Consider the following 13546-nt stretch of genomic DNA (forward strand, 5'->3'; position numbering starts at 1 on the left):
TATAACTCACCAACATTTTTGTTGACGTTTTAACCATGTTTATTCTCAGGTGATTATTAAGAGCTTCCGCTGTCGCATACTTAAATAAGGACGAGATTTGGAGTCCATGCTTGTATGATATTGTGTAAAAACTGCATTCAAGAAACTTATTTTGTTGTAACATATTTGTATTGTAAACCATTATGTAATGGTCGTGTGTAAACAGGATATTTTAGATTATCATTATTTGATAATCTACGTAAAGCTTTTTAAACCTTTATTAATGAAATAAAGGTTATGGTTTGTTTTAAAATGAATGCAGTCTTTGAAAAACGTCTCATATAGAGGTCAAAACCTCGCAACGAAATCAATTAATATGGAACGTTTTTAATCAATAAGAACAGGACATTTCAGTTAGCATGTGAAGAACTTCCCTGCTGTTTTGATGTAGATACCTACATGGCTACATCTTTCACCAAACCTATAATGTCCACAACTAAAATTGCGACAAACCTCTGGAGTATTATCCAGGCGAGTGTTTCCCGTTGAAGGGTTAGTAGTTTGCATGCTAAGGATGTGGGAGCATAAGGTGTTCTTTGAGATTCGAGTGTCACTCGCTTTTTTTCTTTGAAGTTGCATCTCCTCAAGTGTAATCATGGAACAGACCATATTGAAATCATGGAATGGTTTGCTATGGTGAATGATGTGAGATGCATGAGGAAAGCGATCACTTAGTCTGTTTATCGCATAAGGTACCAACTCATCTTCATCAACATCCGTTCTTATATTGCTTAACATCGCAGTAATCGAGTCAAGCTTTCGAAAATATTGTTCAGACGAGAGATCATTAATGTTTAAAGCTCGTTTTTCTCCGTGTAATTCAACAACTTGTGTTAGTCCCTAAAGAAGCCTAGATCGACCGGTTTGTGAGTGATTAGTGGGTTAGAAGTATTAGTTATTCAAGAACACAAGAGAGGAAAGGATAAGTTGAGTAAGTGTCAAGATAGATAACTAGATACAATAGTTGTGGGGAGGTTGTTTATATATGACAACCTCCATGGTTACAAAAGTTACATAGTTAACAAGGTAAAACAGTAAATACATTACAAATAAAAGATAAAATCATGCGCCACTAATCTATTACATAAACATTTGTCAACAATCTCCCCCTTGGCGTGTGGTTTTCAAAAAAATATCATCTCCAGATCATCAGCTCTGACTTGCACCTTCTGAGGCCTTTCTCTTAGCTTCTTCCTCAGCTTTCATCGCTTTAATCACATCACTTCCTGGTGTATAGTTTCTTTCATAGTGTTTGGGAATGATGAACTGTTTGAGGCTGGTGATCTTGTATTCAAATCGTGGTACATATTGAGAACCCGTGAAGTAGTTATTTTTCCTGTTAATCCCTAACGAAGTATCAAATTGCCTCATGTACAGCCTGAATTCAAGAAGTTCATTGATGTGATTTTCCATCTCGTTCGTCATCAGCTTTTGATGGTTCCATATGTTCTCTGTTCGTTTGCAAATGTCGAAAAACTTTAGAGCATGCTTGAGGGTTCCATCAGAGTATTTGGGCAGCTCGGATTTGCGAATGAATATGGGTTTTTTAATTTTGTTGCAAAAAATGAAGCCTTCTTCAGGGGGCGTCCAAGCAATAGCATATCTTGAATTGAGACAAATCCAGAGTATCGATGGTTTGATTAGGTGCGGAGAGCAGAATCTTCTTTCGAATTGATTCGACACCTAGCTGCAGATCATATAGAGAAGCCAGTTTAATTCGGTCTTTCATGAACCTTCTCACCCTTTCGATTGCCGTTTCGATAACCCAAGTCTTTCTTATTTTGTTTCTCAACCAATTGTATAGAAACAATACGTCAACCGGATTGAGTTCAATCAGATCATACTCTGAGAACGTGTATTCATGGTCGTTTGAACGAATTACTCTAAAAAATGGAGTATACACTCTCTTAGATAATGATCTGCAGAACACACTGTTTATGACGATAATCGGATTCTCTTTCTGGTCTTCCATTTCAAACTCATCCCAGTTCTTATAAACCCTCCTTTGGTAACGGTACATTATCAACTTTTCTTTGTCATTGAGGAAATCATAACACCCGATTGGTTTGAACCTTTCAGCTACTGGCACATTTTTGAGTTTATCTTCACTAACGAAGATCCTATGAGCTTGTTCCTCCAGCTAACAGCCCTGTAATACTTCTTCAGATTGAGGTTCACCAAGTTTGATCGGAAGTGATATGTGTTTGTTGAATTCTCCATGTTGAGGATCGGATGACGTGGATTGATCAGGAGGTGGTGGAGCGGTTGGTTTGGGAAACCTTGGTGCAGGTTCACTGGTGTATTCCTGAGTGACAAACCGGTCAAATTCATTCAGATCTTCCTCGTCCGGAGCTTCTAAGTTTACGTAATTTTCTTTAGTGAATGCTCCTTCAATGACCGTAGTAGGTTGGTGTTTCAATTTTGTGAAGAATTCTTCCTCTTCTTCTTCTTCAGATTTTGGGATGATAAGCTGTGGTGCGAATGAGATGATTGTTTCAGACTGAGAAGTGATGGGTTCGACGTCAGGATTTGTGTACACAACCATAGCAAGGGTGGTTTTAGCTGAGGTAACCACTACTTCGGACATTTCGATTTCGGTTTCAACTTCTTCTTTGACATCAACAAACATAACTTCATCAAAATCATCTTTATCATCAGAGTTGATTGTGATCACGTCATGTCCTTCTGGGGCAACATCATCTTCTTCTACTATGTAATCGATCCCTTCGACCATTCCTTCAGGCATATCAGAGTCATTAACAATTTCTTTCCCTTTCCTGGAAGAGCTAGGTGGAGTTTGTGTTTGACTGATAGATTGAGTGATATGCACAGTGGATCTTCCTCCGATATTCTCCCCCTCATGTTGGCCGCTGGAATCGGGGTCATCATGTCGCCTGGAGGAAGGTGGTTGATCAACACGACACAGGATTGGTTCAAGTACTGGTGGATAATTCGGGATGAGTTGAAGAGAGTTGAGAAGACCAAGGATAGCTTTCCTGATGTAGCCACCCTCAGAAAGATTAACTGAGAGAAGATAAGCGTGGAATTCATTTTCCCTTTGAATGTACGTGATATTTGGTTGATGAGTGACAGTCTGGGTGATAGGAGATGATGTCATGATTGGAGGTGATAACGGTGGTGGGGAAGCATTGAGATCAGGTGGTGGTGATGTTAATTGTGGTGGTGAAAGAGCCATGGAGATAATTGGTGAGGATGTGATGGAGCCCTGCAAAGAAGTGTTAGTGAAAACAGGCTGAGATTCTTGACAAAACTCAGTTGTCACCACTGTTGAGCTAGAGAGCTGAGCAGTGAGGCCTGCTGAAACAGGACTTCCAAGCGATCTTAGAGAAGCAATTTCCGGAGATTTGCTAAGCTCTACGCTTGTTGTTGCAGTCTGAGCTATAGACACTGAACGTTCGGTATAGGACTGCACCAAATCCTTGCGAACACTAGACACATTTTCAAATTGTTTTTGGCGAATCTCATCTAGAGATGCCGATTCTAACTCATATGAAACAGATGTTTGTGCATCTGAGTGGCTTCCTAATGTTTGGGGGGCTAACGTTTTCTTTTTGCCCTATCTCACTCTTGGTCCGCACATCCTCTCTTGATTTTTTAACCCTACCCTCATTTCCATCCTTATCACCCCGATCAATATCGTGAAGAACCTTCTGGAGTTGTTCAGAGGTTACCTGCTTTGGTTTTGATTTTCTTTTAGGCCTATTTTCACCCTCAATTCTTTTCCCCTCAAGTTTTCTTTTCTTTGACCCTCGCTTACTAGACCCCTCACCAGGTGTCCTATCAGCTCCTTGGGCAGGTTCCCCGGGTGGTAGGGGATCCATAGGAGCTCCTATCTCTCTTAAGTAGCTCATTATTCTTGGATCGTCTCGTGGTCCGAGATTTAGTAAATGAGCAGGTATGAGTTGAGCTTGAACATTCTTGGACCCTATTTTCTTTTGAATATATGAGATATATTCCTGCTCCACAAATGGTTCAACCCGATCTCTAGGGATAGGTTCAGGAGTTCTGATGCTGTCATCAATGATGCCTGAGAGAATGTTTGCTTAGAATCTCTGAAATTGAATATATGATAGGAGAGGTGCTGAGTGTATTTCTATCATGCGATCCCAGATAACTCGGCCAAAATTAGCAGTTGGCAGGAACACGATTCCATAGAAGATCTTTAACAAGAAAATGGTGATGTGGTCGGATCCAGTTTTCATCGGGTTGAAACATCGGTTAACAAATGTATACAGTACTGCCCATCGTTGTGCCATACGTTGTTTTTTGAACGCTCTTATCTTTGTGACCTCTCCATCATATCCAAGTTGTTGTACGGCTACTAACATCTCATTCTCGGAAGGGAATGCATCATATTCAGCTCTTGCAGGGATGCCTAAGAATCTTCTCATGTCAGTTAGAGTGAATGAGACTCTTCGATCAGGGCTTTGAGTGACCAGGAAGGAAAAGGAGTCAGGGGTGTCATCAACAGATGGATGGTAAGTCATGGTGTCTCGCATCAAGAGAAGCTGCCGCTCAGAAGCATGCTCGAACTCAGTGAATACGTTGCGCATTGGGTGGTTTAGCAATATGGGGATCCAGTAGTCACATGGGGTGGGGACATCTTCATCGAAAAAGGCATTGTTCGACATTGTTGTTGTATCATGAGCAAGGTTAGTTAAAACACAGTTCATATGGTGTGTTTAAAAAGGTTGTGTCAAAAACATTTAATTTTAATTAATTTTTTTTTAAATCAAAAATTTGTCAAAGACAGTTTTAAGATATTTCCAACACTTAGAAAATTTTTGAACAGGAACACTTTTCGAGCAAGGGAAGGTTTTCAAGCAATAGTGGGTTTTCGAGCATGCTCTATTCAAACATTACATATAACACATTTTTTCAGACAAGTTTTTCAGACAGAACATTTCGAGCAGTAAGTTTTCAGGCAAAGCACATTTTCGAGCACAACAAGAGTTTTCATGCAAAGCTTTTTCGAGCAATTAAAAGTTTTCAGTCAAGTACTTTTTCGAGCAAGGGTAGGTTTTCGAGCGCTCGAAAACATGAAGTTTTCGAGCACTCTGTCTGTTTGAACACATATTTATAGTAAAGCAGAGACATCAACAAATCAGGCCAAGATAAGCTTTAATGAGTGAAATCTACACTAAACCTAACTCATTTAAAAGTATGAGTTGAGACTAAACATCTGATATGCTTAAGTTCAATTAAGAACCCTAAATTTGTCCCCTTTTCGAAATTGAGATGACAGAAGCATCTAACGATGGATTTAAGGAAGTAAGCATGTTCAAATCATCACAAACATGAACCCTAAATCAATTTAACCTAACAGATTTGCATTTTAGGTGTAATCGATCGATTTTCAGTTATAGGGTTCGATACCCCTTTGCACAGTAAACAGATATCAAGCAAACTAGCATATAAATCATGGCATTTCTTACATGTTTAGATGATTACAGATGCTATTTAAGTTCCTATGTGACAAAGGATTGAATCATAAACACATAAAATAGAAGAAAATACCGATTTTGTTAAGGGTTGGGGGCGATGAACAGTAATGATGATGATGATGGTTCTTCTAAGCAAGTGAGTTTTTGAATTTAAAAGTGAAATTTGAAAGTGATGGGGTCAAAAGTGAATTTTTTTTTATCCTTTTATAGCTACATAATGACCAAAAAAAAAAATTCAGTCAACCTTGCTCGAGAACCTTTACACACAAATGCATAGCTCGAAAAGTTTGGATTTCAGACACCAATGCTCGAAAACCTTCAGACATTGAACTTGCTCGAAAACTTTCAATTTTTGGAGCAGGTATGGATTTTAAAGGGATTTTGGTTCAGTGTGAAAGCCTTAAGAATTTTAAGAAATTCTGTGAAATAATCAAGTTAAAGTTTAAACTTTAATTATTTTTCAAAATTTAATTTTCTCAGGTTTTAATAGTTATTGAGACCAGGAACCGTGAGGCAATCATATAGACACATCCTCTTAAGGCAGTCACATGGACACATCCTTCGTCATTTGTTGACTGTGGTGTTGAGGCAGTCATTTAGACACATCCACTTGAGGCAGTCACATGGACACATCCTCCGTCATTTGTTGACTGAGATTTTGAGAATGTCATATAGACACATCCTCCTGAGGCAGTCACCATGACACATCCTCCGTCATTGCTGACATTTTGATGTTAACTCCCCCTAGACAGTTGCCGGTTTCAGAAGAGTTAGTTGAAGAGCGAGTTTTACATTGTTATTTGTGTAAAAGTCAGTTTAGATTTTGAAAATCAAATTATGATACCGGGTCTCACACTGTAATTTATGCGAGAGCCTTCGTTCTCATCTCCCCCTCAAAATGTGATGCATCAGATTTTGAAAAACACAGTACTCCCCCTAGGCAAGTGCATCACTCCCCCTAGGCACTTGCCAGGTTCCTAAATGAAAAAGAAATCAACTGATAATGCTGAAAACGAACATATATTTCATAGCTTTATCCCTCAAGAAAGACAAGTTTTTAGTTGCAATTGTTCTATTTACAAGTGATATTCGTTTAAATAATAAAAGGTGAAGACAAAAGACAGATTCGACGAATTGAAGACGCAAACAACCAAAAAGCTCAAAAGTACAAAGTACAATCAAAGTGGTTCCAATTATTGATAAGAAACGTCTCAAAATTACAAGAGTACAAAAAGAAAAAAGCAAAGTACAAGATATTAAATTGTACGCAAGGACGTTCGAAAATCCAGAACCAAGACATGAACCAACTCTCAACGTTCGACGCAACGGACCGAAAGTTACAAATTAATTATGTATATAAATATAATATAATATATAATTAATTATATAAATTATATATATATTATATTTATATAATTAAAACCGTCGGCAGTCAAAAGGATCCAAGAATGTTAGCTGAAACTGGAGGCTCCGCACTCGCAGAGTTTGAAGGCATAAAAACTCCACACTCGCGGAGTTTGTGGGCCTATAAAAGGCCATGCATTCTGCTCGAATTCTGCACCTTTTTCTAATTCATTCTCTCTATCTCAACATATATATATATATATATATATATATATATATATATATATATATATATATATATATATATATATATATATATATATATATATATATATATATATATATATATATATATATTTATATTATAATTTTAATTTTAATTTTAAATAATAATAATAAGGGTATGTTAGCGAATGTTGTAAGGGTGTAAGTCGAAATTCTATCCGTGTAACGCTACGCTATTATTAATCATTGTAAGTTATGTTCAACCTTTTTAAATTAATGTCTCGTAGCTAAGTTACTATTATGCTTATTTAAGACGAAGTAATCATGATGTTGGACTAAAATATTAAAACGGGGTAATTGGGCTTTGTACCATAATTGGGGTTTGGACAAAAGAACGACACTTGTGGAAATTAGACTATGGGCTATTAATGGGCTTTATATTTGTTTAATTAAATGATAGTTTGTTAATTTAATATAAAGATTTACAATTGGACGTACCTATAAATAACCACATACACTCGATCAGACACGATGGCGGGATATTTATATGTACGAATAATCGTTCATTTAACTGGACATGGGAATGGATTAATAGTTAATAGACTTATTAAAACAGGGGTGAATTATGTACAAGGACACTTGGCGTAATTGTTAACAAAGTATTAAAACCTTGGGTTACACGCAGTCGATATCCTGGTGTAATTATTAAACAAAGTATTAAGACCTTGTTACAGTTTAAATCCCCAATTAGTTGGAATATTTGACTTCGGATATAAGGATAATTTGACGAGGACACTCGCACTTTATATTTATGACTGATGGACTGTTATGGACAAAAACCAGACGGACATATTGAATAATCCAAGACAAAGGACAATTAACCCATGGTAATAAACTAAAATCAACACGTCAAACATCATGATTACGGAAGTTTAAATAAGCATAATTCCTTTATTTTCATATTTAATTGCACTTCTAATTATCGCACTTTTATTTATTGTCATTTTATTTAATTATATTTTTAATTATCGTACTCTTTAATTATCGCAATTTTATTTTATCGCACTTTTATTTATCACAATTTCATTATCGTTATTTACTTTACGCTTTAAATTAAGTTATATTTATTTTTAATATTTTACATTAGGTTTTAACTGCGACTAAAAGTTTTAAAATCGACAAACCGGTCATTAAACGGTAAAACCCCCTTTTATAATAATAATACTACTTATATATATTTTTGTATTTTTACAACTATAAGTTAAAAATATAGCGTTAAGCTTGGCTAAAGATCCTTGTGGAACGAACCAGACTTACTAAAAACTACACTACTGTACGATTAGGTACACTGCCTATAAGTGTTGTAGTAAGGTTTAGGTATATCCACTCTATAAATAAATAAATCACTTGTGTAAAATTGTATCGTATTTAATAGTATTTCCTTGTAAATATTAATACTATTTCATATACCTCTCGCATAACATCAAGTATTTTTGGCGCCGCTGCCGGGGAAAGTTAAACGCCAAAAGCGCAACACTAATAATAAAAAAAAGATTTTTTATTAAAGTTTTAATTACGTTTTTGTATAAATACGCTTTAAATATTAAAAATACAAAAACATAAAAAAAAATCTATATAATTTTTAAGAATTTGTTTAAAATCTATAAAATTATTAAGTATTTATATTTCTATTTTAGTTTTTATTTATTTTATATAAATACTTTATATATATATAAAACAGAAAATAAAATAAAAAATATATAAAAAAAACAGAACCTGCCGAATTTTTTGGCCTGCACCTCATTTGAACCTGCACTTTCCGCCCTCGCGGAGTTTGGGGGTGTCGAAAATCCGCACTCGTGGAGCCCCTCTGACAGGCGAAACCTGGTACAGCATTAATTATGAATTTTGGGTTAAAATTTAATTATTATTAATTATAATTAGGTTTAATTTAATTTAATTAATTTAGTTTAATTAATTTTGTATTTTAAGTTTTAATTAGTTTTATAAAATTAATACTTTTATAAATAATAACATAAAAATAATATTTTTAATAAAAATTGTATCTTTTTACAACTTTAATTTTATTTTTATATTTTGTATCTTTTTATTTGTTTTAGCATAATATTTGTATTTTTCGTTCGTATTTAGTTTTAATTTATAGTTTTTGCCATAGTTATTTTTATTTCTAGATTTTTAGGCTTTGCCGTAAAATCCCTTAAGTGCCTTTTTTTTAGACTAAGATTTAGGTGCTTTAGAATTTTGCGACGCCGTTTTTATATTTTAGTACTTTTTAAGTTATTGCCGTTTTGGATATAGTATTTCTTGTAAGCTTTAATTTTTTTAGACGTAACTTTTAATTCTTAGTTTTTAGTTCCTTTTTAAGTTTCGACGCGCTACTTTCTTATTTTTATTTTTCAACGCCTATTATTTTTCGACCTTTTATTTTTTGACGTTTTTCGACGCGCTCTTTTTCTTTCTTATTTCTCGCCGCTCTAGATTTTAGGACATAGAATTTTCTATTTCTTCTCTAAAATTTCTTTAAATTTCAACGAAAAATTATTTTAAGCGGTTAAATTGATAGATATCCAAAATTTTCTGGTTCGTAATAATAGTTGGATTTGTTAGTGGCGAGTTGTGGGCTTCCGATTTAAAGGGTCCTGGCTACCTGCTGCATCTATTGGCTATTCGAAACGTGGGCAAAATCAGAAAAGTCTATTAATTTGATAACTTATATAATTTTTATCTTTTATAACTAATAGGATATTCAGTGAATGCACCGAGCAAAACGTTCACCACCTTTTGTACGTTCACCAACTGTAACTCGATCAAGACATTTAGCCAACATTGTCGCCGTTGATTTTTCTTTAGAATCGTCATCCAATCGACCAAGTACTCCAATTCAAATTTCCGATAATCCATTTTTTGAACCCGACCTCACAATTGAGAATCCGGAAGATATTCAGGGACAATTCAGAGATCATGAACCATTAATCTTTCCTCCGGAACCACCAATCATTCAAACAGAGATTGTTGAGGAACCAACCATTAAATCAGAATCCTATAGTGATTCAGATTCAACAGATTCAATCATGGAAAATCTGGAACCTCTAAGTATGGAAGACCGAATGCGAGCTAAACGCACTGGCCAAGGTCACGCAATTACTCAACCAGACATTAATGCGCCAGATTATGAAATCAAAGGACAAATCCTACACATGGTAACTAATCAATGCCAATTTAGTGGTGCACCGAAGGAAGATCCAAATGAACATCTTCGAACCTTTAATAGGATCTGCACTCTATTTAAAATCTGAGAAGTGGAGGATGAACAGATATATCTCATGTTATTTTCCTGAACTCTAAAGGGAGAAGCCAAAGATTGGTTAGAATCGTTACCTGAAGGGGCGATTGATACATGGGACGTTTTAGTTGAAAAATTTCTTAAACAATTCTTTCCGGCATCTAAAACCGTGAGACTTCAAGGAGAAATAGTTACGTTCGCACAAAAGCCAAATGAAACTCTATATGAGGCGTGGACAAGATTTGGAAAGTTGTTAAGAGGATGTCCGCAACATGGTTTAGACACTTGTCAAATAGTACAAATATTCTACCAAGGATGCGACATCACTATAAGAAAAGACATAGATATAGCAGCTGGTGGTTCCATTATGAAGAAAACCGCAACTGACGCTTACAAAATTATTGATAACACTGCTTTCCACTCACACGAGTGGCACCAAGAAAAAGATATCGTTAGATCATCTAAAGCGGCTAGAGCCGATTCTAGCTATGACTTATATTCCATTTCTGCAAAGATAGATGCTGTCGAGAGACGAATGGAAAAGATGACTAAAGATATTCACTCAATACGAATTAGTTGTGAGCAGTGTGGAGGACCACATTTAACAAAAGATTGTCTCAGTATTGAACTAACAATGGAACAAAGAGAGAATGTTTCATACATAAACTAAAGGCCTGAAAATAATTATCAGAATAATTATCAACCGCCAAGACCAATCTACAATCAAAATCAGAATTATAATCGAAATGTTCCATACAGCAACCAACAAGGTCCAAGCAATCAACAAGTATCCAATAATACTTACAATCAGCAAAGACCTATTTTTCAAAACAAACCACCACAAACCGATGATAAAAAGCCAAATTTAAAAGATATGATGTCAAAGCTAGTTGAATCTCAAACGCAGTTTTTCACATCTCAGAAACAAACAAATGAACAAAATGCTCAAGCATTTAGAAATCAACAAGCTTCTATTCAAAATTTGGAACAAGAAGTAAGTAACCTAGCAAGGTTGATAGGTGAAAGAAAATCGGGAAGTCTACCTAGTGATACAAATGCTAACCCCGGAATGAAACATCTAAAGCTATTACCACAAGAAGTGGTATCACACTTAAACCACCTGAAATACCTGTAATTTCTGATGACACTATTCCTACTCCACAAGAACCGCAATCTGATCAAGATAAGGAAAAAGAACCGATAGTTGAGAAGGTTAATGAAGATAACACAGTTAAGGCAAAACCTTATGTTAAACCATACCAACCACCACTTCCTTACCCGAGTAAAATGAGAAAAGAGAGACTTGAAGCTGAGGAATCCAAATTCTTGGATATGTTTAAACAGATAAATGTAAATCTTCCTTTCATTGATGTAATTTCAGGAATGCCTAGATATGCTAAATTCTTGAAAGATCTAATCACAAATAGAAAGAAAATGGAAGAACTCTCGGCTGTTACTATGAATGCTAATTGTTTTGCAGTGCTGTTGAATAAGATACCAGAAAAATTATCTGATACAGGAAGTTTCACAATTCCATATTTTCTGGGTAGTCTTAGTTCAATAGAAGCATTGGCAGACTTAGGTGCTAGTATAAATCTAATGCCGTATTCACTATACGCTAAACTAGACCTTGGAGAATTGAAACCAACACGAATAAGCATACAACTAGCCGATCGATCAGTAAAATATCCTAGAGGGATAATGGAGAATATGCTAGTTAAAGTTGGTACTTTAGTATTTCCAGTAGATTTTGTTATTCTGGACATGGAAGAAGATTCTCGAGTTCCTCTCATATTAGGAAGACCATTCTTAAACACGGCTAAAGCAATAATAGACGTGTTTGGTAAGAAACTGACCCTAAGTATAGAGGACGAGAGTGTTACCTTTTCTGTTGATAGAGCCATGCAACAACCGCAATCTGCAGATGATACATGTTATTATATTCAAACTATAGATTCACATGCAGAATTGTTAGAAGAATTTCCAGAATTACAAGGAACAAGAGAATGTTCTTTAGGAGAAGGAACTGAACCAATTGATGAAACTGAAATGTTAGCTACACTTATGGCTAATGGATATGAACCAACAACAGAAGAAATTCAAATGCTAAAAGAAGAAGACAGATATCGATATAAATCATCGATAGAAGAACCACCGACAGTAGAGTTAAAGCCACTTCCAAACCATTTGGAATATGCTTATTTACATGGTGAATCTGAATTACCTGTAATAATATCGTCTTCTCTTACTGAAAATGAAAAATCTAAACTCATTTCTATGTTAAAAGCTCATAAACCAGCTATTGCATGGAAGATTCATGATATTAAAGGAATAAGTCCTTCGTATTGCACACATAAAATCCTTATGGAAGAAGGTCATAAAACGTATGTGTAAGACCCGAATAATTGAAGTGTACATATGTGTAAATAAGTGTATTGTGCGGTACTCGAATCGGGGTTGGTTGTATATATTAAAGAAGGCAAAAGAAGCTGGACTGGGAGGGTTGCGCGCCGCGCGGATTGGTGGCGCGCCGCGCCATATGACTGGCAGATTCTCCCTTTCTTTTAAATTAGATATTTTGTGGGTATTTTGGTAAATTCACCTTGGGGCCGGATTAAAGGCTTGGAGAGCAGATTTGGTAGAGCCATAACTCTACTTTTACCAACCTTATCTTCCCCAAATCAATTTTAGAGAGAGAGGTAAAACCTTGAGAGAGAAAGCTCATTGTGAAGGTGAAGGAGTTCGTTTCGAGTTTTATCGCAAGTTCTAAAGTTGTTCATCTCGTCAATTGCTACATTTTGATAGTTGTGGTATGCTCTAATCTTAATTCCTTTGTTTAATTCGATTTAGGGCTAGGGTTTGAGTCAAAGGTGGACATAAAACCCACTTTTGGTTAATTTTGGGTATTCTTGGGTAATTTGGGTCATATAGACTCAATATTGAGTTAACTAGGGTTTTGGAAGTGTTAATTGATGTTAGAGAACCCTAATTAGCTAGTAAGAGGGTTAGAACACTATGATTTATGTAAATGGGTGTAAAAAGGGTTAGTGGTTGACCCAAAAATGGGTAGGTTGACTTTGAAAGTGCCAAATGGGTCAAATTGAACTTAAGCTAATTAATATGTGTAGTTGAAGCCTAAAACTAATGTTAAAATGTGTAAAGAACCTAC

The sequence above is a fragment of the Rutidosis leptorrhynchoides genome, chromosome 11 (genome assembly GCF_046630445.1).
Source record: "Rutidosis leptorrhynchoides isolate AG116_Rl617_1_P2 chromosome 11, CSIRO_AGI_Rlap_v1, whole genome shotgun sequence".
Taxonomy (NCBI): Eukaryota; Viridiplantae; Streptophyta; class Magnoliopsida; order Asterales; family Asteraceae; genus Rutidosis; species Rutidosis leptorrhynchoides.